At 37.3% G+C, this 25,825-nt stretch overlaps 1 protein-coding gene across 3 annotated transcripts in view; it reads right to left on the bottom strand.

The window, feature by feature from the left end:
• The window catches only part of NRG3 (neuregulin 3), a 396,810-nt gene that overhangs the window by 39,919 nt on the left and 331,066 nt on the right, over window positions 1-25,825 (bottom strand). The window lies entirely within an intron of this gene.

The following is a 25,825-nucleotide window of genomic DNA, read 5'->3' as shown; positions in this document are numbered from 1 at the left end:
TGGTTTCTAGGCTATCTATCTTCAGTGCAGACCCCTGCATCAACACGAACACCACACACATCTCAAATGAGTGACCGTAACCCCAACTTCCAGGTTCATAAGTGTCAGGCTTTTAAGAAGAAAATGTTGCATGGCAACATCAAGGTGAATCTAGGCAAATACTGAAAAGAAATCTACATCTAACTGGAACTTCAGCCAAATCCTATCTGGTGTTATGATAACTGAAGGCACTGTACAGTCTCCTAATATTAGTTATTAGTTTCTCAAACACGAATATCACAGTGCTATTCCTAAACATTTGGAATCATAAGTAGAGTCACTTGTTGTAAAATTCCCAGTTCCTTTCTCATAAGCTATTTCAAAATAAAATTACAAGTACCAAATCTTTGTTTCTTAATTACCTCATTATTCGCTCTCTCAAAGAATACCACAGTGATTCAAAAGCCACGCAAAATGTCCCAGGCTCCTGTTGCCATTTCCCCCTCACTTCATACTGAAATTCTAAAAGTTGTACTTTTAAAATATTGTCTTCAAAAGAAGCATGTGTACTAATTTGCACTTTTTACATGTCTAAAATACAATGGGAAAGGTTCTAATTCGATAGGAAATCCTGATAACATTGCAGTAAAACTGATTCCAGTAGAGCTTTAAGCCCATTCCTCACCGGCATGCATAAAACGTGGATCTAGACAGTGAATCCTCACTGGCAATGAGCTAAATGTATGGGGGTTTAATTTTATTGTTTTGTTTGTTTGGTTTTACTAGCCTGTGTAAACACAATGCATCTTCCATTTCCACTGCAATACACAAAGGACTAATATTACAAATTTTGAATTCTTATGGTGAATCATACGGCTGTAAGTTAAAGAACTGTTCATTTAGCAAGTGTTAAATCTATTCTGCCCGTAAACCAATTTCAGCACCTACTGCCTGAGACCACAACTAAATTTGCCATACTTGTGAACTGTAGTTTCACTCAAACGTTAAATATAAATTAAAAAAAATCCAACTTCTTGAAAGAAACTGATTAAAGTAACATGTACAAACAGGCTTACTTTTGCTTTACTTTCAGCCTAAGTCCTCATTAAATACTTTATTTTTTTCTTATTTTTTTGAGAAATAGTGAGTTTAATACAGCTATGGTCTTTGTCAGTCCTGAATAGCTATCGCTGTTTTCTTAAAGATGTTTTAGAGTACGTCTTACCAAGATAAAAGCAGTTCAGAGACTGGACAATATTATCTTGCTCAAACAACTATGTGAAGATTTAAGTCTTTTGTGTAGTCAGATTAATCCCCGTCACCAGCTTTCAACACACGCTGATCAATGCCTTCTTTCCTTTATGTTTATTTTGTAAAATGCATATTTAAAGATGTACTTACTGATTATTCAATTTCTAAGACATCTTTGTTCATTATTTCATATCCTTTAAATCTTCATTTATGTATTGGATTCCATAATTTTTTGTCTCCAATATCTTAAAATATAATCAGGTAAAGCATTTTTCTATTCTCTAATCTAACACATTGACATTTTCTTAAAAAAACCCCAACCCTTCTTCCTGACAGAAATGTAATCTGTCTCTGCAAACTCTGAAGGTGTCCTCATTGTTGTCTTGATTTAACCTCACTATTGCTCTAAACACAGAGTACAGCTGAGATTCTCTGGCCAAAAACACTGAACAGGGACTTTAAACAAGGCAGAAGACTATAGTTAAGTATTGCAAAGCACTTTTGCTCTCACAAAACAGAAAGCTGTAGAAATTCAACTGAAAATTCCTTTCCCTTAGTCAAAGATGTGCATCAAACTTCCTAAGGTAATCTAAACTGTGACTGAAATAATGATGTCTCTCTTAATTTACATATATTTATATATTCCTTGTGAAGTAAATCACCTTAATTACATTCTACTGAAATAAATACTCTAGGGAGAAGATCTCACACTTAATGAGCAGCCAAGAAAATATTTCAACTAAAATCCAAAATATAAACTGCCATGGATATTTCCGGATTATCCACTTGAGAAGTTAAGACCATATAACATGAATTCCACCAGACATTCAAATTACACAAAATACATAACCTAAACTAACAGAAATACAGCCATAGACCACAGTGCTGAAAAATAACATTGCAAACTGTTCAGATGCAGACTATTTAAGAAAAACTACGTATGGAAAGTTCTTCCCAAAACATAAAACCAAGACAAATTCACACGAGACATGAAGCCTGTTTAAAGGCTGTGTTCCTGTAGACAAGTCCCATTTACTGTATGTGCTGTTAATCTTTAGCCCATTTGTCTTTATACTATTGATCTTTTCTTCATTTCATTCCTGCTACAAAATTATCTCTCTCCGTTCATCTGTGTCACAGCACCCCACTGAATGGAAACTTCTCATGCCTTAAATGCTCCTTTTTATAAACTCATCTCACACATTTGCTACCACTACAAAACACATTAAAATGACTACTGGTGACCCATGGAACCAGTTTCTAACAGCTCACATCACAGTCAAATTTCATCTGCCTGTTACTAAATAAAAAAGTACATGGCACATTCCAGGTACTAGGATTTGGGTTTTTTTTTTTTTTCATTCTCTTGCTCTTTAAAGTTTATTTTTAAAGGCTGTCATCTGTCTGCTTTATGAATGTGCAGAGACCTACTGAAGCATACACATAAGTCCTCAGAGGATTAAAAAGTATTGGGTAGACACATTTTTCTCATGACTGTTACTTCTAAAGGATATGGTAGTTTTGTAGTGTAAATAAGCTGAAATTTACCTCATCTTTGTGTTTTAAAAGGAAGAACATTAGTACAAGGTCCTTGAGAAACAACCACATATATTTCTAATCATATTAATGAGAAAAAAATAATTTAGTTAATTAAAACAGATTATGCTAGGCTTTGTTAGCACCTTAATCCACAATATCATTACCAGCCATAATCACTGGATCCTCTGTTCTGTTGTGTATTTTCTGAATTGATTGAAATATCTTTGAAATGTGTTTCAAATATCAAGAACAGTGCCGTGCATGTGACCTAAGCAAAATGATAATGAAACAAAAATAGTAACTTTCCCCTTTGAGGTCCCTATTTCAATGGCTCTTCAATAAAATCTCAATACGGTCACAAGCATTACAAAGAAAAATTATTGAATATTCATACTGAGCCACCTGAGAAATTATGACATTTATCACACAAATGCATTACTTAAGCTTTTATCTATAATGAAAAAAAATACAAATAAATGTGCAGATTAATCTTTCTGCTGAAGTTTTCATTCCCAGCCCCAAAAGCACTACAAACTTTAACAGCATTCAGCATTCCCTTATCTTCCTCTCTCTCATTCCCTAAATGGATCCATTCTGTGTTGCTGCTATAGAATAAATATGGAAAGCCCAGTACCTTGTCATTGGTAGGTATGACAAAAAATTGCTCATCATGTGCTTTCTCCCACCAATAAATGCCAATGAAAACTTTATAAAAAAATAATTCTATGTCTACTGTATATTCTGTTTTTTTCACCAGAAAATCTTGACATTATGTTCTTCACCTTTTTCTCAATCCCTGCCGTTTTTGTGTTTACAGAGGAAGCAAGGACTAATGGATAGGACATAAAACCAGCTTTTCCTTATTAAATGACAAGACAACATGAAGATAGGCTTTGTCTTTGTCCCCATGCAAAAACTAAGCCATACCAGTGCAGCAAAGTGGGCAGTCACCTCTGCTGTAACCTCACTGCCACATGCTTTTTCATTTCCTTTCCCTCCCTGCCTGTGCATTTTCTGACCCGTTTCTTAGTGTGCTATATGGCATTGGAAAGTCCTGCAGAGCCAGAACCTTGCTACTGAGGTGAACCTCAACAGCATCGCTCCTCTCTTACACTCTTATCTGTGTCCTGCATCCTCAAAGTCCCATATACAAAAACAGAGGAGGTCTGCATGGAAACCCTAGACACAACATGAAGATTTCCAATTACAGATTCCCATAAGTTGAAAGGCAATAGAGCAACTAACACATATTTCCCAATATGCTTAGACTTATATCTGACAATTGCTGAACTACATAAGGCATTCTAAATTTAATTCGTGAAGAGAATAAAAAATACTTGCATGTTCCATAAAATCTGTGATTGCCTCAGCATCAGACTTCCAACTCTCTCAAGAGTTTTCTGTTCTTTCACTTGCAAAAATCTCCTGTACAGATCCACTGCCATATGCTGCAGCTTGTGCTGAGGCAGAATGATTTAACAGTTGAAATGGTACAAGTCACAGTTCACAGATTACTTCTTTGACCCTTGTTCTTTCTGTAACCATGAGGATAGTATTGCCTCTTCCATTTCAGCGATTAACATGATAAAATTTAATATAAACAGGAATGAAGTCTATGCAAATACATGAAATAGATAAACCTGCCTCAGATAATTCTGTTCCAACATCTTTAGGAGCATATGCATTACTTCACATATAATACCATGTTTTATTCTAATTCTTGGCTACTTCTAATGGACACATTTTCTTCCTTTAAGTTTTGTCTGTCTGGGTAGAATTTCCCCTTTAAAAAGCCTTTGAAACATTTCACAAGTTAGGAGTAGAAGTTTGTATCTTCTATCATTTACAGAAAAGGTACAGTTGAGGTTAATTGCATGGATTCACTTTTCAAACTGGCATGAGAGCAAGCTGACTTCTGCTGGCAAAAGTTCATAAAGCATTTAATAGTTTTATTAGTGATTCTCTCTTGGGAAGAATCATTCCATTATTCTGACTGTAATAAAAAGTAATAAAATACATTTTCTTCTACTTGTGGGACGTCCACAGCAGAAGGATCTTAATGAGAGCAAAATAAAATAGATGCAGCCCATGATATATTAAAATTGCATAGCGTTAGGCATTGCTTGATTATCGGTATTTAACACTAATGAGATCATTTTCTGCACACATGAAAGAAAAGGAAAGGATGAATCTTCAACCAGCTTGGTTGACGTATTTTGAGTACTTGATTCTACAGTATTAATGCTGTATTAGCACTAGTTTTGCATGGGATACTAAAAACAAAGCAATTAATTGAGTACACCATTATAGACTCATGCAGGGATGCCAAGGTATATGCTCTAACCCTGACCTCTCCACCAGCTGTTTGAAGTTGGTGAGTGAAAGGAGAACGCTCATTCAAAAATTAATGAACTAAAATCTCATGAAAAATTATTTCCATCAAATCCAATCTTAAAAAAGTCCACAGAACAAAATGAGCAACATAGTGGATAGTTTTCTGCAAAAAATAAAAAAAGAGAGGCTAATCTTAGAGAAGAATGTCTAGTCTTGCCTATGGTTACAATGGGAGTGAAGGTGCCAGACTTCTTAGTAAGCGCTACTTGTTATAAAGTGAAAATTTCGTAAGTAGTTTTAAACAGTAAGAGGTAAATCTGAAGGTAAATTGATTTTAACTTTAGTTTCTTAAGAAACAGTCACTTCCTTTTGCCTGCAAGGAACTTGGGAATTTGTGTCAGCTATTACCAGAACTCAAACCTAGCATACTTTGAAAGCCTTAGTTAAGTACATCCAATGCAAGATATTTATTAAATCTTAGACTTGAAATAGCTCCATAGGCAGCTTAGCGATGAGAGGCAGCTTTTTCATTTTTAAGAAAATGTCTGGTTAGGAGTTTTTGTGTATTGATAATTTACAAGTAAGACAATCCAATTCTATTACAAACTTTATCAATTTTTGTTCTATATCTAAGATTGATAAGGTCAGCTATATAGTAACAAAATTAATTACCTAAGTCTCATCAGCCTCTGTGTATGTGTGCTAACTTTCCTTTTTGGAAGATTCAGTTTTAGAATTTATTACAGCGATCCTAAGTTTCTCTTAAGACCTTCCAGTACTGCAAGAATACACCCAGTAAGCTAATCTGTACTGCATCATTACTATATGCTAGTAACAATAAAAATTACATACAAACTTTGGTTTTATAATATTAATGTTTGATTCAACCTGAATAGAAATGTTTTAACTTGTGTCTGCTAGGCATAAAAGGAAAACCAAATCTGAAGGCCGTTCTTCCTCCCTACCCAACTTAACCTCCAGTCTGGGTATAGGGGAATAAGTTACCTGGTTAATAGAAGCTGACAGCTAAAAAATCTATCACAATATTTTAGACAATGAGCACATGGAAAAAAAACCTATCATAACAAGTGTAAAGCTATCTAAAACTGGGATACTCTGACAGTAATCTCTCTGCTTGATGGCTGCTTGCATTTTTGCTGATGTATGAAAGAGATGAGCAGCTAAGGAGCGGCTCCCTAAGGAACAACAGTCCCAAAGGAAAGAAACCTGATATTTGCTGGAGAGAAAAATAATCCATTGAAACATTTCATTTCTATTTTAAATTAGACCCCTGTTGAGGGCATTTCTACTAAAAATGCATCGGGTCACTGAAGCAATAGTATTGCGGTCATATGGGGTAAAATTTTAGGCGAACCAGCTACATCTAAAAGAGATTCTCGCCGTCATCGCATCTGAAAACTCAAAGCTTTGAGATACAAAGCTAAAGAGTTACTGAAGTTTTTCCCAGGCAGTGGGGATTGCACATGACCCTATACGCTGTGCTATTTCTGCAATGGAGTTGCAATTCAGAAAAGAAATAAACAGCTCTCAGCAGAACAGAGCAGGGAAGCAGCAGGCATTTTCAAAGAAATTACATCTCTTTCCCCAAAAAAGACTGTGTCATGTCTGAAATGGAGTGGGATAGGACCCTACAGAGCACCTATTTTTTGTCAGAAGGGCACCGACCAACAATGATACTCCAGTCACTGAGCCAAACTCATCCAATTCAGTTATAACTCAGTCAGCCATCAGCAATTATCCCATAAGCAGTACATCAGTTAAGGGTCTCTGGACACAGAAAGCTCCGCCTTTATTACCACAAATGAAAAAGTGATTGACAATAGCAACAGGAAGTACACACTGGTGAATAGGAACATCCAAATCTTAACCGCACGATGAGGCAGAACGATTTGCCCCCTCGTTGTTTGACAGTGAAAAAAACTTTAGAGCCTGACACTCCCTCTTTCTATGCTTTTTCTTTGTGTGTATTCGTGTTGCGCAACAGAGAATTCCAGCATCAATGCTGTGTGCTTTTCCTGGTGTAGTGGCACGAGAGGCAGCACCGAGAGTGCACCAGGGATGGGACTGCAGCCCGACCGCCGTGACCCAGGCAGCCAGCAGAAAAGGAACAGCAAGGGAGCAGGAACAACGAAGTCAAATGCAAAAACACACTGAAAGAAAATTCCAGTGGGGCACCTGGAGGTTTTTTTCAACACAAACATAGCTGGAACTGTGCAGATTATGTACTTGATTGGTGTTTGGCTGTGAAACTAAGTTATTGGCATCTTGCATGTCTTCCTTACCTGCTGACTTAGTATGAGCCTGTCACCAAGAGCCTTTGGTGTCCTCTGCAAGTCTGAATAGCGCAAAATCTCCTCGTAGTACCACTGTTATGCTTGTTAGTACCTCAGTACTGAACTACCAGCTAAACCCACTTGTGTCTTAGTTACTCAAACCTCTTAGCTAGTAGTTAAAATGTTACGATCTACCATTAAGTCTTACTCCTTACGTCACTTCTGCTCACTGAGAATCACAGCTCCGTGTGCCTCCAGCTTCTGCTGCAGGTTCAAGAGATGCAAATTCACCCCCTTAAACGAGGTCTTTCCCCATCAGACTGCTCTTGGTGACAGGCTCATACTAAGTCAGCAGGTAAGGAAGACATGCAAGATGCCAATAACTTAGTTTCACAGCCAAACACCAATCAAGTACATAATCTGCACAGTTCCAGCTATGTTTGTGTTGACAGCATTTTTGAGCCTTCACGTACAATGATTATGAAACTATTTGAAATTTAGGTAACAACAATCCACATAACTGTAATACGTTATGAAGTCTGAGTGTTACCTACTTGTTTTCCACTGAACAAAGACATTTGCAACATTTTCTGTATTATACGGAGAAACACTTCCAAGTCTTCACTGATACACAAAAAGCTTCAAACAATAAATCACAAAAGTTTATACTGGAAAATATTACAAATACATAGCAATCTTTTTTTTCTGAATTAAATCACATTTTTTTTCCAGAAGGATTTCATTTGGTTTTTGTTTATTTTCTCCCAGTAGTTATGTTTCCATGTATATTCTTGCAGCCTATGAATTATTTGCCAGGTCCTAGAGACTTTTCATACCATAAATTTCCCACACAATATCTTATTCTCTTCTAGGTCTCTCTCTCTGAGTGTGTAAGCGCCACAATCCCATATAAGAGTCTTAGGTGGGGGGAAATGGTATGCTATCCTACTCCTGAACGACGACTCACTCTTTTCCTATCTTAATTTTTGGCTGCTTCTTGGCACATCTCTTCATCTTCCCTCCCAGATTTCGTTATCTTCCCTTTTTAAATTTTTTTTTGTATGGCAAATCTTATAATCACACACAGTACTGCACTTTAAAAATGTCTTTGCTATCATCCTTTTTCCACCCCACCATGAGCATGAAAAACCTTTCAAAGTGAAACTCACCATTCATTTTTCTCATATTAAAATATGACCTTCTATTTCTTCAAAGTTTACACTCAGCTGAGCTTTCCTGCTCTCCTGAGGCCCTGATTCAGCCATACTTGGCGCTTGTAAATGGAGGAAGCAGAAGGAAGGACATTTAGACACAAGTTTCCTGCATGAGGTATTACACAGTGTATCACGGTTTCTTAAGATATATACATATATATAGGAATTAATGTAAGGAGCATTAAGTGCAATGGGCATTGGATCGCATACATAATCCTTGCACTTTACGTTGTTTTATGTGTTACTCCATAAAGACCATTTCTGAGAAGTTTATTGCAATAACATATTAAGGCCTTATAAAGCAATAACATTCTTTAATTCTGCCCTAGTAATTCCTTAGCTGATGAGGGTTGCTATTGCTAAGATCCTATGCATGGCTAACATCTAACGTAATAATGTCCTAATTTCCCAGCTGATACTTCATTTGATCTCAGAGCTTGTATCCTATTATCAAGAAAGTCTTTTCACGGGAATTTCTCCCAAAGGTGAAGTGTATGCATTCTTTATCTTACTCACTTGCTAGTATTGAACATTTCACTCAAATCTCAAGCTAACATCAAAGTTGCCAAAGTGTATTTGACAGTTATTGTTGATGGCTACATTGTCAAGCAATATTATAATTAAGTACCATCTCGATGTTTGGACTCTAGTGTTTTAAGCAGGGTGCTTTTATAAATTTTTTTTACAAAAAACAAATGGTGTAAGCAGTGACAGGAGAAGCACAGAAAACAATCATCAATAACTTGAAACATTCTTAGCTTTTCTTTTTCATATACTGTAGTAGAAATGCAGTGTTCTACCTGGGAAGGCTCTGGAGGGTGAGGGCATGGAGGATAAGGACAAGGGCTTAGTCAGCTGCAGAAAGATGTGACAAGGGACTCTGATGCTACTGAAGTACAACAGTTTCTGAACAAGACTCTGTAGGCACAGGACTATATATTTATGTACTGTCTTCCTTTCGTTCCAAGCCTAAACTCCTCAGCTGGGCTTTTCCTCACAAGCCAGTGACCAGGGATAGATGTGACGACAAGGAAAGAGACTGATAAGAGTCAGAGAAGTGGTCTTCCCAGTGGTATGCCAATCTAGAAGCCATCCTCACTCAAAGCTCCCAGATACGCAGAGGACTACTGGACTATATACTTACACACCTGTTACTTGTTCTGTTGATTTTCCCCACCTAGTCCATGAGCCAGTGGGAAACTGGAGACAGATCTGGCCTAGTGCATGCTGTCTCTCACCTCTACAAGTGCACTGGCATCCCCCTCACCTTGTAGTGAAATATTATGAGCAGTCAGGTCCCCATCACAGCAAGTGCACGTTCGCTCACCATGACTACAACACTCAAATCTGGGCTGGATAAATGATCAGAGAGAAAACCAGACTATGTTGGCAGAGAAAGAAAAGTAAATACACTGACTGTAAGCAGCTATATGCTTTCTTTAATCCTCCAGCGGCGTTTTGCCAACATGAGGGATAACGAATCCAGTTGTTCCTACTAAGCAATAGCAGACGCTTAAAGTCTACTAATGTGAGTAGCAGTGTTAAGACAATTAAGTCCTCAGCCCACAAAACGTCTAGCGGAGTGTTCCCTGTGCTCACCCACACTGAGGGATCTGCTCCATGTATTTGGCAGTGGCTGCAGGTAGGCAGTAAGCTGCCAAACCCAAGCTGCTCAAGTGCCAACTTGTACATGCATGTGAGTGCTGGGACTGCCATGGTGCAAGCCTCATCACATTCCTTTGCTTCAGAAGGACTGGAGAAGGGGATTAAAATCTTTAGCATCTGACACATTTCATGACATTAATGATACATCCTCACTGTGTTCCCAGTTAAAAGAAAGTTCTTAGGAGTAGTTGAGAAAACAGTTTTACTTATTATAATTCCTCTTTCTGGCTTTCTGACAGATATATACAAAAGCAATACAGTCCAATCTCTCTATATTAATATATTCAGGTGAATTTGAAACACATGTGCATGTTGTAGCTCGAAGGGTTGTGAACACCTGGTTAAAGGTAAGCATGTTCATAAACACAAATACTTTTTACTAATATATTTTTAAATTTCAGAAACCCTTACATGTGCCAATCTTTTTCTGAAGAGTGAGACACACAAAGTGCCAGAAACAATCCATAAACTTGCGACTTCAAAATACTGCCTGGTTTCCAAAACCATACAGGGCAATGTAACACCTTATAGTCTATAGAAGGATAAGAAATTAAATGCAGTGACAGCAAAAGCATTTTCAGGATGACACATGCAATGACTTTGAAGTTAAAAGTGACTTAAAAAGTAAATAAAATATTAATAAAAATCAAATCATCTCTGACCCTGAGGAGGTTATTGAGAAGACAGGGCCAGTGGTGCACGGCAGGAGGACAAGAAAACACAGAGAATATTTGAAACAAGAGCGTTTCCCACTTGATATGAGGAAAAACTTCTTCCCATGAGGACAGGTGGGTGACGGACTAGGCTGCCTAGCAAGTCTGTGCAGTGTCTACCCTTGGAGGGTTTTGGCAACCAGCCAGCTGACCAGGGTCCCTCCAAACCTGAATTATTTTATGACTGCATGAAAAGGAATAGATTTACACAGTAACTGCCTGGCAAGCCGAAGGACATACTATGCCACTGTCAAACGTTTTCAAATGAAGCCTGACTGGTGGCACCAGCAAAAAACATTTCTAGACAGAGTGCCTGGGTGAGTGTTGCAAGCCAGGAGCTGTCATACGCCATAGTTATGTTGGCACCACAGGGTAGCTTTTGATGTGCTTTGTAACATCTCCGGTCATAATTTGTATCTAAAAATTGCAAATGAAAATACTATGGAAGGAGTAAGCATTACCTCTGGTTCATCACAACATTTCAGCATGAAGCTCACTTTGCCAAGCAGTCACAGCAAAGCGTTTTCTGACTCGTGCTTTGTGCGCTTTCCGCACCCCTCATCTTCATGCCTTTTAAAAACATCCCTATTATTTTTCATGGCAGTCATGACAGACAGCTCATCACTACAGGGTTAAACAGGTGCTGAGCCTTCAACAAACACTGCTGAAACATCACAGCTCTTGAGTCAGGTTTAATGGAAAGAATAAGCACTCTTGGAGTGGCTGAACAGAGCAAACCCCAAACCCACAGCTGAGTAGCATGCAATAACTTGGCCTACTTGGGCCCGCCTGCGACCCAGTTTCCTTTTTTGCCTGGGTGAGATATATTTTGAAGAGCTCGGAGAGCGCTGAATGACTGAGGGTGGGCTGACAGGGAGGCAACAGCTGCTGCACCGCCACGGCATGACAATAAAAGGTGAAAGAACACAAAAGAATAGCAGAGACCGCAAAAGACAGTGCCGTTTGTGATGCCAGTGCCATGGAAGAGGTGTGGAGAGGTCACGGAGACACCTTTATGACTGCAACTGAAAAACCACACAAAAAGGCTTCCTTACTGGCTGACCTGCTGCCTGTGGCTCCAGCTCGTTGTTCTCTCCCCTACATCTGAAGTTACTGATATTTAAAAGCCTTCATATTTCCTAGCAGCTTTAAATAGTTACGATGAATTCTCCTGTCATTAACTCAGGAAAAATACAGTTTGTAATATTATTACGGAAGCAGCTTGGTGAAATCTTTGCACACCTGAAGTGTCTTTGAATTTTCCCTTTTCTGTCAGGTGTTGCTAAAGCCAAGGAAATTGCACTGCTTTTCCACGTTGCTCTTCATACATCCTCTTTGACAACTCCTGTTTTGCTTCTCTGAGCCAGACCAGAGAGGAGATTCCTTCAGGTGACCCTTCTTTATTCATCATCTTAACAACACACATCTTATACTTCATTTAAGAAAGAATCAGAAAAAACATCAAGTTGCAAACATATTGCCATCATCAGTTTTCACAATATTGTCAGAGAATGCAGAGTGGGTATACAAAAATGGTAGCTTTGAACTGAGAGAAAAGAATTAAATAAAAAAGTGAGGACTTACAGCCTCCTCTGTTGCTAACAGTAAAGGAGACATCTAACCTCAGTTTAGATGTCTTTTCCTCCAAAACAGTTTTGTTTATGCATGTTATACATAAAACAAACATATAAATACATATGTTTATACCACATTAATAACTGTGAACTAGATTAGAGAACCTGCCAGACCAACATTCCTCAGCCCCCAACTCTTCTCCCTCGCAGCTTGTTTAGACTCATTTTTGAGCTGGGAACATCAAGAGCTGTAAGAGCTGTTTAACATGTAAGAGCTGTTTACATATTATGTCACATTTGTAAAAATACCTCCACAATACTGTCAAATAATCACTGTAACTACTGGTGCAATAGAGTACTAAATAAGTAGGAAAATTCAGTGGATGCCCTCTCCCTGGAGGTGTTCAAGACTAGATTGGAAAAAGCTTTGAGCATCCTGACCTACTGGTAGGTGTCCCTGATTCTATAATTCCCACCTACTTGAAATAATTTATTAACTCATTGCATATGTTAGTAACATAATTACTTTATCTTGTTAAAATATCTATGGCAACCAAGGTCAAATATTTGAAAAAAATCCCAGCAATTACTTTAATAGTATAATCATAGAACAGTTTGGGTTGGAGGGGACCTTTACAGGCTATCTAGTCCTACTGTCTCGCCGGGACATCTTCAACCAGAACTAGTTGCACAGAGCTGCATCCAACCTGACCTGGAATGTTTCCAGGGATGGGGTTTCTATCATCTCTCTGGGCAATAATTGATATACTGCTGTCCTCATTCCATCACAAAAGTCCAGACAGGATAGAGACAACCTATTTGCTGATTCCTTGCACCAAAGTCCTCCTCCCAGAAGAAGCAATGTTTTAAATGGTGTAGAAAGATATTTTTTTTTCAATCCTTAAGTCATCATTTCACTCTTAGTGAAGAGCCACAATCCAGAATATTACAGGAAAAGATCACTGCAGAAGGTTTTGAAAGAATTTCCCTACTACTTTCCTTTCCAAAACATTATTACTAACATGCAATATCAGAAAGATATGTGAAACACTCTTCAGAGGTAAGGTAAAAAATTATCCTGGATCAAAGCCCATTCTTCTAGCTTAGTGTTGGCTCACTATCAGGAGACTGTTCCCGAGTGTCTGGGAGAGAAAACGAAACTGCAAAAATCATCTTCCCAAATCAGCTGAAAATTAGGCTGTTTTGAAAGTCTTAAGTTCTGCTGAATCCTATTGCTACTTTAACTATCTTGTTTAAGTTCTTGCGGTCTATGTGTTGCAATTCTGCACACATACTAGGATTCTCCCCCATGGCTTCCTCAACACTTAAAGAAAATTCAAATCTGGCTAATTAATCTTTCATATGAAATGGGTTAAAATTGACAGAACAAATTTGTGGCCAGCTAGGTACAAGTGATACAAAGCCCTCTCCTATGAATAATGGAGCAGAAACATCAGAGATAAAGAAAAGAAGATCTCAAAGTTTAAATTCCTGTCCTGAGGCACCGGGTTTTGCCTTTTTTCCCCCCTTTTTTGTTTTGTTTTAAATTGCTCTCCCAGAGCCTAAGAATAAAACATTTTAAATAACTAACTATGAGAAGCACGTAGTCATTCCTCTAACTTGGTGAAGTAGCAAGTGTGGGGATGAGAAGATTAAAGACAAGAAGGAAGGGTTTAAAGAAAACTAGAAAACTTGGTATCTCAGAGCTTCCCACACACATAGTGTTAACTTCTCATGATGATGAAATGTGACAAACTTTTCTGCTTGCATGTTTGTAAATTCAGTAATGATGTTGCTATCAATGAAGACAGGTTGAATAACGTGTACATGACACATGATCTGGACTTCAAATAGCTTGTCCTTAAACAGGTAGGAGCTATAGAATACTGAGCTAAACAGCAGCATTTTTCCAGTTGGCATTTATAGGTTTATACACACACACACACAGATATGCCTTTCTCTGTCATTCTCTCTTGGATGCTTCACGTATGACTCCATGACTAATAATTTGACAAAGTTCAGTGATTGAAGCAAGTATCAATGATGGAAGCCCACTCCTAGTACAAAGTAAAGAAATAGTACACTGCCTAAGAAAACTCAACAGTCAAAAAAAACCCACTGTTTTTTTCCAGTGGAACAAAGTATTTCACCCCAAGTCGCCTTCTGCATGTTCTGTGAACTCATGTCTATTTTATTCTACAGGTAATCTTTCATTCTCTTAGTTGAGCGAAGACAGACTGAAGAACTACTGGGATTTAAAAATCATGTTAGTTGAAGTGCGGGGTTGGCTTTTCTTTCCCACTCTTCCTTATGTGAAAATCAAATAAATTTCTGTGAAACAAATTACACATGTAAATCACACAGGTTTCTGTGAAACAAAGAAAATAGATCATGTTTCCTAGCCATACCTAGCACACTGTTTCATATGCTTTTGGCACAGTACTATCGTTCAATATCTAGTTCTTAAACTCCGTGCAAAATATGAATAGACTCTGTATTAAGGTAAAAACCTTCAGCATTGCCTTACAAGTTGTAATTTGACAAATGAAATAGAAGTAAATTATATTTCTTGTAGTATTTAATATGCTATAATTACACTTTTACATTGTTTATAGTCTGAGAAACTCAAACAACAGTGAGATCAACAGTAAATTTATGTAACATTATGGACATAATTTATGTAACATTATGTACGTAACATTATGTAACCAACACTATGCTGGAAGATAAACCTGCCTAAACAAAAATCCTTTAATGTCTTCAAGGAAAAGCAGACATTTATCACTTTGCCACCAACGGAATAACACAGAAAAAACCATCTTCTACTGATTGTCTACATTTTAACTTCTTTCCATCCGCCATGCTTCCTGCCATTCCAGCGCTACCTGGAAAGCCTCTCAGGTTGGGCAGAAACAAAATAAAGGACGGTGCCAGAAATCCTTCTTCAGAAAAAACTCAGCTCTTTCTTTTTGTTAAAAACTCCAAAACATGGACTATCCAACTAGCTCATGCACAGATGTAGGCATTTGTACATTTAAAGTAGGCATTTAAAGGCAGGCGTTTGTACAACTATGTCTTGCTCTCTTTGGTTAACATTACACTTGCTTCTCTTCCAAATTATAAACGCCCTTGAAGGTAAAGTATCAATAAAGTTAAGTGTTGTAGGTACCCAGGAGGATGTAATCTCACTTTTTAATGTCTTCTAAGTCCCCCCTACACTAAATGTCCTATCTACTTAGTTTATAAATCAAAAGACGTCTTGCTGTAACTTTGACTACTGCTCTCCAAGTAGCAATGCAACTCTCCAAGGAATAACAGCGTTTTATATTGAAGCAGTTAACAAACTTGCTTCAGCTTTTCTGTACAAGATTGTTGCCTACTGTTAAAACCACCAGCCACCTAACTGGACTTGTTGTGACTTATCTGCTTTTTATTTCTATGGAAAAACAGGATGCTAATATCTTATAAAATTTCAACTAATGACAATGAATTAATTACATAGATTTTTTTTTTTCTCTTTATGACAGAACAGCAAGAATTCCACCTATTATAAAATCAAGGTGCTGCTCTTAAGAGAAATATTTAAAAAAATCTCATAGTTGAATCCATGTATATTCTCTTTAATCCAAATCTTTGCTTTCTCTGTAATAATCTTTTGTCTTTTATAAAAAAAAGTAAACAATTGCAATTACTCTTAGAAGTTATTGCAGTTGTTTCTCAGAATTGTTTTATAAGAAGTCAATTCTAAAAATAATAAAAGCCAGAAATAATTTTCTATTTAGCTTCCTATTGAAGAATTCAGTGAAATACTTTTGCTTGGTTTACAATCAAGTTGGATTGTTTTGATATAGAAGTCATTTTAGGACACAAAAATCTTGCAAGAGCTCTGAATTCAACATAGCCCACAAAGTTTTTTTTAGGATTTGCTTTATTTACTATCATCAATAACTTTTATTTACTATATACCTATATTCAGTATTGAGATTTTGGTCCTAGAGCAACCAGTTTGTATCATGATTCCAGTAAAAAAAAAGTGGCTGAAGAACACTGTAATGTCTTAAAAGCTCTTTAAAGACACGAAACAATACCATGTGCTCCTCCCTAACAGGCACAAAGTATTCTTTGTACCATAAACCTAGAAATTACAGAGACATTTAGCAATGCAACCAATATTTTTTTTCATAAATCAGCATGAAATACAAGGCTTTTTATATATTTAAAAAATATTCAGATTTGAAGTGCAGAAAAAGCCTTTTTTATGTTAATCAAACAGCCCAATGTCAGCAACAGCCCTGCTATTTAGGAGCTTGTACAAGCTGCAATGAAGGAAGAGGAAAAAGTATGTCTGAATAAATGCAATCCAAATAAATTGTACCTCCTCAACCAAACTGCATCCCGTTAAACTTTCTCTACTGAAACATTTCAAATCTATGCAAAAACATAAATAGCACCATTAAATTTTTTTTATATATCTATACACACATAAGACGACTAAGCACCGCTCACTGGATGTTCCTTCAGAGAAACACAGCTTCAAAAAATTTCAGAAATTTATGGCCACGTGACATAAAAGTTGTTATGAAGAAAATAGATTTTTAGCTTAAATTACAGCAAGATTTATCAGGAAATGAAATATAGAGCTATCTGAGTGAATCACGAAGGGAAGGGAACTTTAGAAAAATACTACACTAGGGACATTAGGTTTTGTTGCTATTTCTGTGACATTAACACATCGATTACAACCTCTTTCACTGATGAGCAGTAATTACTGCTGATGAGTAAGTGAAGTTGTTTGGGAGATGCAGATAATCAATTTACTTGGTTTATCGTCCACTGCAATGCAAACTACTTGGACTGTATTGAATAGGTTTTCTTCTGTTAATTGAAAAAATATGAGCTCCCAATACCAACCTCTATGCTGACTGAAGAGACGGAAGTGGAAATTGAGTTAATGTATTTTACTGAAAATTGTGCTTTATGTATATTTAGAGATGCTATCTCGTATCCTAATTATTTTTAACTTATGAGCTATTGCACTCCATTCTGGTAAGATGTGTATCTCCTTCCTGTTGCTGTTGTGTTTTTTTTTTTTTTCCTCTTTCAAAATTGGATATTAATTTGTATGACCTTTTCAACGTTTTCTGAAGAGCAGATTGATTAACTAAAATAGTCTCTAAATATTTGACTAAGGAAAGAAGTGAATTAGCTTTAGTCATATTAATCCTATTTTGTTTTCCCCATGAATAACTATGGCTTGCCTGCACAAACACTCTTCTAGAACTGGAAGTATTTGAAGTAAATTTTAATTTGTTTTCATTTAAGTTCCTATGAGGCGTACCATTTCATACAGGATGTGGGGAAACATGGTAAAAACACCATTTCCGAAAAACAAAGCACAGAGATGCTGCTGGATCCCTTTTAGGAAGCTGAGAGGCAACTGCGTGAACCACAGAAAACCCATTCTTTCAGCAGGAATCCACATTCCCGGCCATAGGGTTCTGGGATACCAAAAAGGAAGCAGTGCTCACTATAAAGCTTTATGCCTAACAGAGAAACAAATTAGAAAGAATCCACCCTGCTACATACCTGCTTCTCTCTCATCTACTTTTGTCTTTGGCACAGCAGTAAAATTCAGTCTGTTTCAGCATCTCCTCCTGCTATATCTCCTCCTGTATCTGCCAAGTGCAAGACTTGGTTTACTCCCCATGCAGGTGAATACTTCAGCGGCACCAAAGGAATTCCTCAGCGCAGCATCCCAGGGATAAATGCCAGTAGCTCCCTTTGGCCCCAGGACACCTGTCCTACCAGCAATTCCCATCATGGCTTTAAATTGGAAAGGGGAAGATTTAGATTAGACAAGGAAGAAATTCTTCACAACGAGGGTGGTGAGGCACTGGCACAGCTTGCCCAGGGAAGTTTCGGATGCCCCCTCTCCAGAAGTGTTGAAGGCCAGGCTGGATGGGGCCTTGAGCAGCCTGGTCTGGTGGGAGGCGTCCCTGCCCATGGCAGGGGAGTTGGAACTCGATGATCTTTAAGGTCCCTTCCAAGCCAAACCATTATGAGATTCTATGATCATGGCGCTACTATTGCATCTGAATACAGTTAGGAGGAACTCAGTTGTGAAGGAGAGACATTTCAGTTGATAATTTAGGGAGCACTGCTTTATACTGAGGATTTCAGTTTAGTACTTAAGACTTTATTCAGTTCAGGTCAGTTAAGACATCATTCTGGCAGCATGAGCAGTGGCACCCAACCAACCTGGTTCAGATCTTAAACACAAATCACTCAATTTCTTTTTCTATGAGCTAATTACTTGCAAAAGTGGCATTACAATAAAGGATAAAAATAGAAAAGACACAGGAAAAACATAATTATGTTCTATGAGATGTTTGCTCAGTCATTGTTACTGTTCAGAGCAATCTGGACACAGTAAACACCAACCATAACCGGGGTTAACTCTTCAGCTGAAAGGCAGCTGTTAGCACCTCTGATACTGGAAATGAACCAAGGTAAATAATACGAGAAAAACATGCATACTCTGATTTATGGTATTTTTCAGCACTCCCAGGCTAGCAAAATCTACAACAATTCTGACAATAAGGTGTTTGATAAAGATCATGACAATATTTTAAGCTCTGTGGAAAGAACAATGCAAGAACTAAAAAGACAGAACTAATATTCATATAAGTTTTTGTCACAAGCTGGGACCATATCTTTTCAGTAAAAAATTGTGAAGTAAACAGTCTACCTCTCCTCCTGCAAAAATGTAACATCCTACATTTCAGTCGACTTCAGAATTAGCACTTTTAACTATTTAAAACAAAACAAAACGCTGGTGAAAGTATTTAGGGTAAACAGCTAAGATGAGATTTTTTTTTCTTCCAAGGAGCTTAATGAATGCTTCAGCTGCATTTTGGTTTCAATTAAGTAGCTAATTTATGTTGTACTTCTTTGTTAGCTGCTGCTGATGGGCAGGCACAGCAGTGTGGATGCAGAACAGCAGTAATGGATTCTGCAGGACGTCATCACTTACCAGAAAATGAGTCTGGGGACAAACAAATCCTGCTTTCGCGTACAGCTGTATTCAAGTGCTCTGCATGAGCATTTGGAGTAAATTCCCAAGATGTTAGCTTCCAGAGCCATGACTGGTAGCGTGTGGTTATGAATGGCAAGATTCAAACCAAAGGAGCTCTATTCATCAACCAAAACTCCAAATTCTGCCAATAGGCTTTTCAAAAAATTATGTATCAGTTTCCTTCCAAATAACAGAATATTCTCAGATGCTACTGGGGTTCATGTCTTCCTTCACAAAGCAAACGGTTTACCTTACTGTTTGCAAGAAGAAATAAAAGTAGCCTGACTCACAATATGTTAAAGCCACTGACTGTTTTCACAGACACATTGTTCCCAGTAAGGGCTCATTGTTCCGTGCTGAATAAAAAGAAGTGGTGATAGGAAATAAAATATGAAGGTGAACTGTAGGAAATGTTGTGGTTCCTGGTTGATCAGATGTATATATTACTATGTAAAAATAACAAACCTGAGAGGAAAATATTGCACTCCTGCTATTACTGATCAGTCCTGATCTTTTATTTCAGTTTGAGGCTGAGAAAGGTATGCATCTGCATGTCTGCAGTGTCAAAAACACATTGCCTGAATAGCACAGAACAATGTGCACAATAGACTTCCCAGGGCATTGAACAAAGTTGCATTGTGCTTAATGTCATAGACTCTCCCTCTGGCTCCTACACACTACATAAAACAAATAATTATAAAGATCTAAAATGTACGAGGAAAAGCAGCAAGAAATTAGTCTCTCCACCACAAGCTCAGCAGACATTTGCTGGGACATACTTTGCATAGATAGGGCTTCAAGTTTGGAGAAAGCTGACTAGAAGATAAATGGTCCTGATAACCTTCAAAGCTCTACTCATCACTGAAAAATTAAAGTTTCCTACATAGGTCTCCAATGGATTACCAGCTTCGTTGTCTGGAAGCCCTCCCCATGGCTTTTCATTATATTTCATAGTCACTTAAGCCTTTTCCTAATAAAAAGACAATGCCAAGGGTGAGCTTATGAAATACTCCAAAGTTAAGTTGATAACAATTTAATTAAATGTTGCTCACTAACAACACGTCTGGCATGACTCAGACAATAAAAGGGGAAAATGAATACTGTAATTGCTTCTTTTGCTGCCTTTTCACAATCTTCTGAGATGCTCTTCCCATGACATTGTCTTTCAGAACGTGCTGCAGAACATCTGGTTACACGACATGATTACTCAATTCAGTTCTACACTCAGCACGAAAGATTCATTTTGACTCTGGGTTTGGTATGGAGGGGCCTGTGCGTGATCAGATTTTGTCTGCTGCTTTTTAATTAAAATAAGAGGGGTAGGTCCTTAAAGGGAATATATGATCCTAACTCCATTGAAGGGAGTATTTACCAATCTTTCTCGCAATGTCAATAGCAGAATCTTCCTGTTAAATTCAAGCTGTATTTTCTGTGGTATTACACATCTCTGTACAGAGGTTTGTGGCACTGCTTATAAGCAAGAGTCATTTAATACACTTAATAAATACACACTTCTTTTCTGTGCTTTTTTTCAGATATCCTTTCATTCCTTCACGATGTAAGTACTGCACAGTTTGTGCTCCATGTGCTACATAGCATGCTTTCACCCTACAAGTCACTCATGATGCATGAGCAGATAGATGGTTTCCCTACTATCTCCTCTATTAGAACTTCTTCTACAATGCTATGTTTCTTATATACCCTATTCTTCCACATGCAAACCAATTCTGATTCAACGCCAGCTTGGAAATTTTACTTCAACAAGTAGTTTGGGGTCAGTGCCTGATCATCTGCTGACGTTGGAACAGGCAAGTTAGTGATATGTTCTAAAATGTGCATGACATCAACCATTTTCTGTGGAAGACATGGAGAGGAGTGATTAAGATCACATTTCCCCTTAATACTGGACTGCTCTTATGGCTTTGAATTGTTTAATACAATAACTTTGTATGTTGAAAACCTCTATAGTCTTCTAATGGATGTTGGGCATAATTATCCATTAAAAACCTCAACAGATAAAGAAGATATACATACGTTGTGTTAAAACTATATTACTAGGGGATATATAAGAGCTTTACCCATGTGAACAGGAAATCTAAATAGAACAATGCATAATATCAGGAAAATTAAATAAAGAAAAAAAGTGTTTGTTTTCAATACATTTGCCTACAAAAATAGGCACAAGAACTATTATGACATTAAAAGGAAAATAAAGTATATCCCAATATGAAACTTAGCAATCGTACAAAGCCATGAGCTGCTCAGAATCACTCCTACTTCACCTACAGAACAGCCAGAAAAAGTGTTTCTTGTGTTTGCAAAAGAAGAAACCTGCAGAAGTAGTTCAAGGTACAATAGGTCACCACCCACTCCAGAAAAACCTTCATTTATCTCCTGATCATTCATGTAAGGGCACATTTTATTGATGTTATCCCCCAAATCGACACTGATTTTCTGACTCAGAAGAAGACTGGCTGTAACACTTACTGAAATTTTTCTTCAGTAAAACTCCTGGCTTCACTTTTGCCATGAGAGACTTCATTCCCAGACTTTGCTTTTAGGGTAACAACATGAAATAAACCCTTCTCCTCTTCAACAACAAAATTACAACAGTTCACAGGATTGCTGCTGCTGTTTCCAGCTGAGCATGCTGCCTCCTAATCCACACTGAGGTGGTTTCTCCTTGTTCTCTTGGAGGAGCACTGGAATTTCCTCTCTATCCTTAATTTTACATGTCCAGCCTATGTCAGCTTCTCTCTTAATTGATCTGGTGTACAAACACGGGTCAACAGGAGGAATTACAACATTTTATAACCCCAATCCATTGTGTTCCATGATAAGCAAACAACCCTGGGAAGTAATCCAGCAGACAAGGGTGTTTTTCAGACACTACCTGTCTCTTCCCTAAAAAGCAGCAATTTAGCAACAGGTGCAGAAAGGCATAGCAAGAAGGGCTCAGACATATCATACACAGTATTTTGGGCTACAGAACATTATTTCTTCACTGTATTCATAACAAATGCTCTTGAAAACGCCAAGCGCAACACTAACAGCATACAATAAATGCTATTTGCTTATTTTATAAAGGTATCTCTGTGGTTTTGGACATGGTTTCAATTGTTTGCTCAGCCTTACGTAAGACAAACTAGCAGATAGCAGGGAATACACAGTCATAAAGGAGCTATCAATGCATATTCCCTATTAGGCAGTTATGGAGGTTTGTTATACTGAGCCAAAAAGGATCTGTCAGCAGTTTCATAAAAAGACTGGCACCTCTACCAGTAAGTGCTGAACCTACTACGATCGCTACCCATGTACCTAACCTCATCAGTACACACGAACATACCCTGGTGTGTGGGGCAAGCTCAGCTACTCAGCACAGCACTTGTGCCTCTTCGGGGGAGTGGAGGAATCCCAGCACAGCTGCCAACGCGGTTACTACACCAGAGACTACGTGTTGCGAGAGCTGCATTCAGAACAGTGGAGCCAGGAAGCTACTGAGTTTTGCCTCAAGGATGGATGGGGTGGCATTCAAATGTACCCCAAGAAGCAGGTGGATATTGTTATTAAGCAACTGCAAACCCTTCTACAAAGTCCTCTAAAAATCAAAAGGCATCCCTATATCAGTAGGCTGTCTTCACAGCAGTGTCCTCCATCTGCAGAGAAGGATGCAAATTGTAAGTTATGTTTATCAGACCATGGCCAAACCTCATGGGCAGTGGAAAGATCTGACTTTTTCTAGTAACGGCTTACGTATGACTGGTTCATCTCAGGAGCTGAGGTCTTCTAATTCAACAATATTAAAATAATGAACTGCATAAACTCTTATCTATGTTGTGTTTACATATACAGAAATAATTAATAATAAAATATATAAGAATAAAAATAGCAAACTTACTAACCAAGAATTATTACATTTTGAGTAAGAAACCATTTTCCTTTGTAATATTTCCTAGCAGTTGATGAACTGAAATGGTTCATTTCTGCATTCTCTTCAGAGAACAGAAACCAGAACCATAGCATCCACAACACAATCGTCCATATGAAGAGGATTCTTAAGGGAACGAAAGCATACTTTCAAAAATTGCTATAACCGTCCAGACAGGTTGGGACACATTATTAGATCACGCATGATTAGATCACTAGGTTAGATTAGAATGACAGTATAGGGTTTTTTCTGTACATTTGTGAATAACACAAATGAAAAAAAGAAGTGACTTTAATTAAATGTGTATGTCAATGCTTTAGCAACAACAGAACCCAGAAGACGAAAATAGAAAAGTAGACATAATTCCAGAAAAATCTATACACTACATTACAAGTTTATTTCATTTTACTTGAGTTGCATTTTTCTTCATGAAGCTTCTGATTTTAGAACTGATTCTTCTGTCAGGAATTAAGCTTTGCTGCACTTAATATAGTCATGTATTTATACATCTAACAACTAATTTTCTTAAGATATATGTTTACAGGTTATATCTTTCTAGTCCCCATCAGAGGAAAAGGCGCAACGGATGAAAGATGTCTGTCTTGACAGGTGCACGACACTGGATCTTTATACCAGGTTACATAAACAAATCACAACTACATTACTTCTTGGAAATAATTCTTATTAGAAGCATAAGTTAGAATATATTGTGGTACTGCGGATACAAATATACATTCTTGATTTTTTCTTTATCACTTACCTGAATTTCAGAGACAATTCACTCAACTTGCAAATGAGAGCATGTTATCTGAAATGACCAAACCTAACATGCAATTACAGTCACTAAAAGCACAAAAAGTTACCTTTAGTTTCCAAAATGGGAAGGTCTTCTGTGATTAATTTTTTTGTGTGGCTAACTAAAAAAAGTCAACACTGTTACATACCATTATACCATATATACCATTATTCACCATGTAGTGAATAAAAGATCTTAATGCATGTTCACTTGCTGAAGAAAATTAAAAAAAACGTTAATGAGAATGCCCATATCCTTTTACATTCAAGGTAAATGACACACACACACACACAAAGTACATAAAACTGAAAAGGACAGAAGAGAGGAAACTCTATCTTATTTTCTCCCTTTTAACTAGCCATTGAGGATAAGGGGGAAATACACTTTTTTTTTTTAAGTTATCAAACCACATAATAGTATTCTTCTAAATTTAGATTTCCAATCTGCAAAACTGTTTCCCTTCAAGCAGCTGGAACAGATTTCACAAGTTTCTTATCCTCCAGTTACAAAAAAATATTCTTTTTTTCAGAGCACATTTACCTCCATAACCCACTCTTACTAAAATAATCTCAAAATATTCATCAGTCTGATATTGATTTCAAAGTAGAAATACTATCTAAAAAGACACTTTAACTGGTTTATAACAATGAAAATTGCAATAAATTTCATAAATTTGGAATATAAAATTCAAGCAATTTAAATATTGACAATGTTAGAAAGCAAACAGCATAGGATTAATCAAAAAAGAACCCGTGACACATTTTCAACACTGAAGCATGAGTCAATCCTGATCATTAATCTGCCTTTTGTGACAATGCTCCCTATTCAGGCTACTGCAAAAGTGTAAGTCTATCAATAAATGCACTTATGGAACAGAGTGTGCATATGCTTAAAGCCAAAAAAAAAACCCAACCTTTTCAAGAATATTTTGATGGCATCTTCTAGCATTTGTAACTGTTTTACGAGGCCTCTTGGAAGATGAGACTGCACTGTTAAAGCTGTTTCAAACAAACAGCTCTAATCCTGTTGTGATAGACTCAAAAGATCTTTAAAGAATATCAATAAACTGATGGTGAATCCTACTATTCGTGGTACTGCAATGACTGAATTCTGCTACATGGTCTTATATCAGGAATTACAGCAGATTACCGTATTTCCATTAACTGACTGTCAAGATTAGTTAAACTGCTTTGCTCGTCTCTGAGGCCATTACAAATCTCAATAATATTATTTTGGGCCTGTGTTGCCACGTTCAATTAATAATTTATATTTCTTGCCTAAATACCAAATTTAATGTGAAATCAGGTATTAGGTGAGAAATTCTTTACATCACAAACCTATACTAGATGAGCCAAAATGTCTACAACGGAATAATTTCCTAGCTTTTCAGCTGCGATGATCTATCTAAAACTATGTCCTTCGGCTTTTGCATAAAGTTGATAAAATATTATACAGTCGTTCTG

The sequence above is a fragment of the Cuculus canorus genome, chromosome 7 (assembly GCF_017976375.1).
Source record: "Cuculus canorus isolate bCucCan1 chromosome 7, bCucCan1.pri, whole genome shotgun sequence".
Taxonomy (NCBI): Eukaryota; Metazoa; Chordata; class Aves; order Cuculiformes; family Cuculidae; genus Cuculus; species Cuculus canorus.
This window is presented reverse-complemented; position numbering and strand designations above follow the sequence as displayed.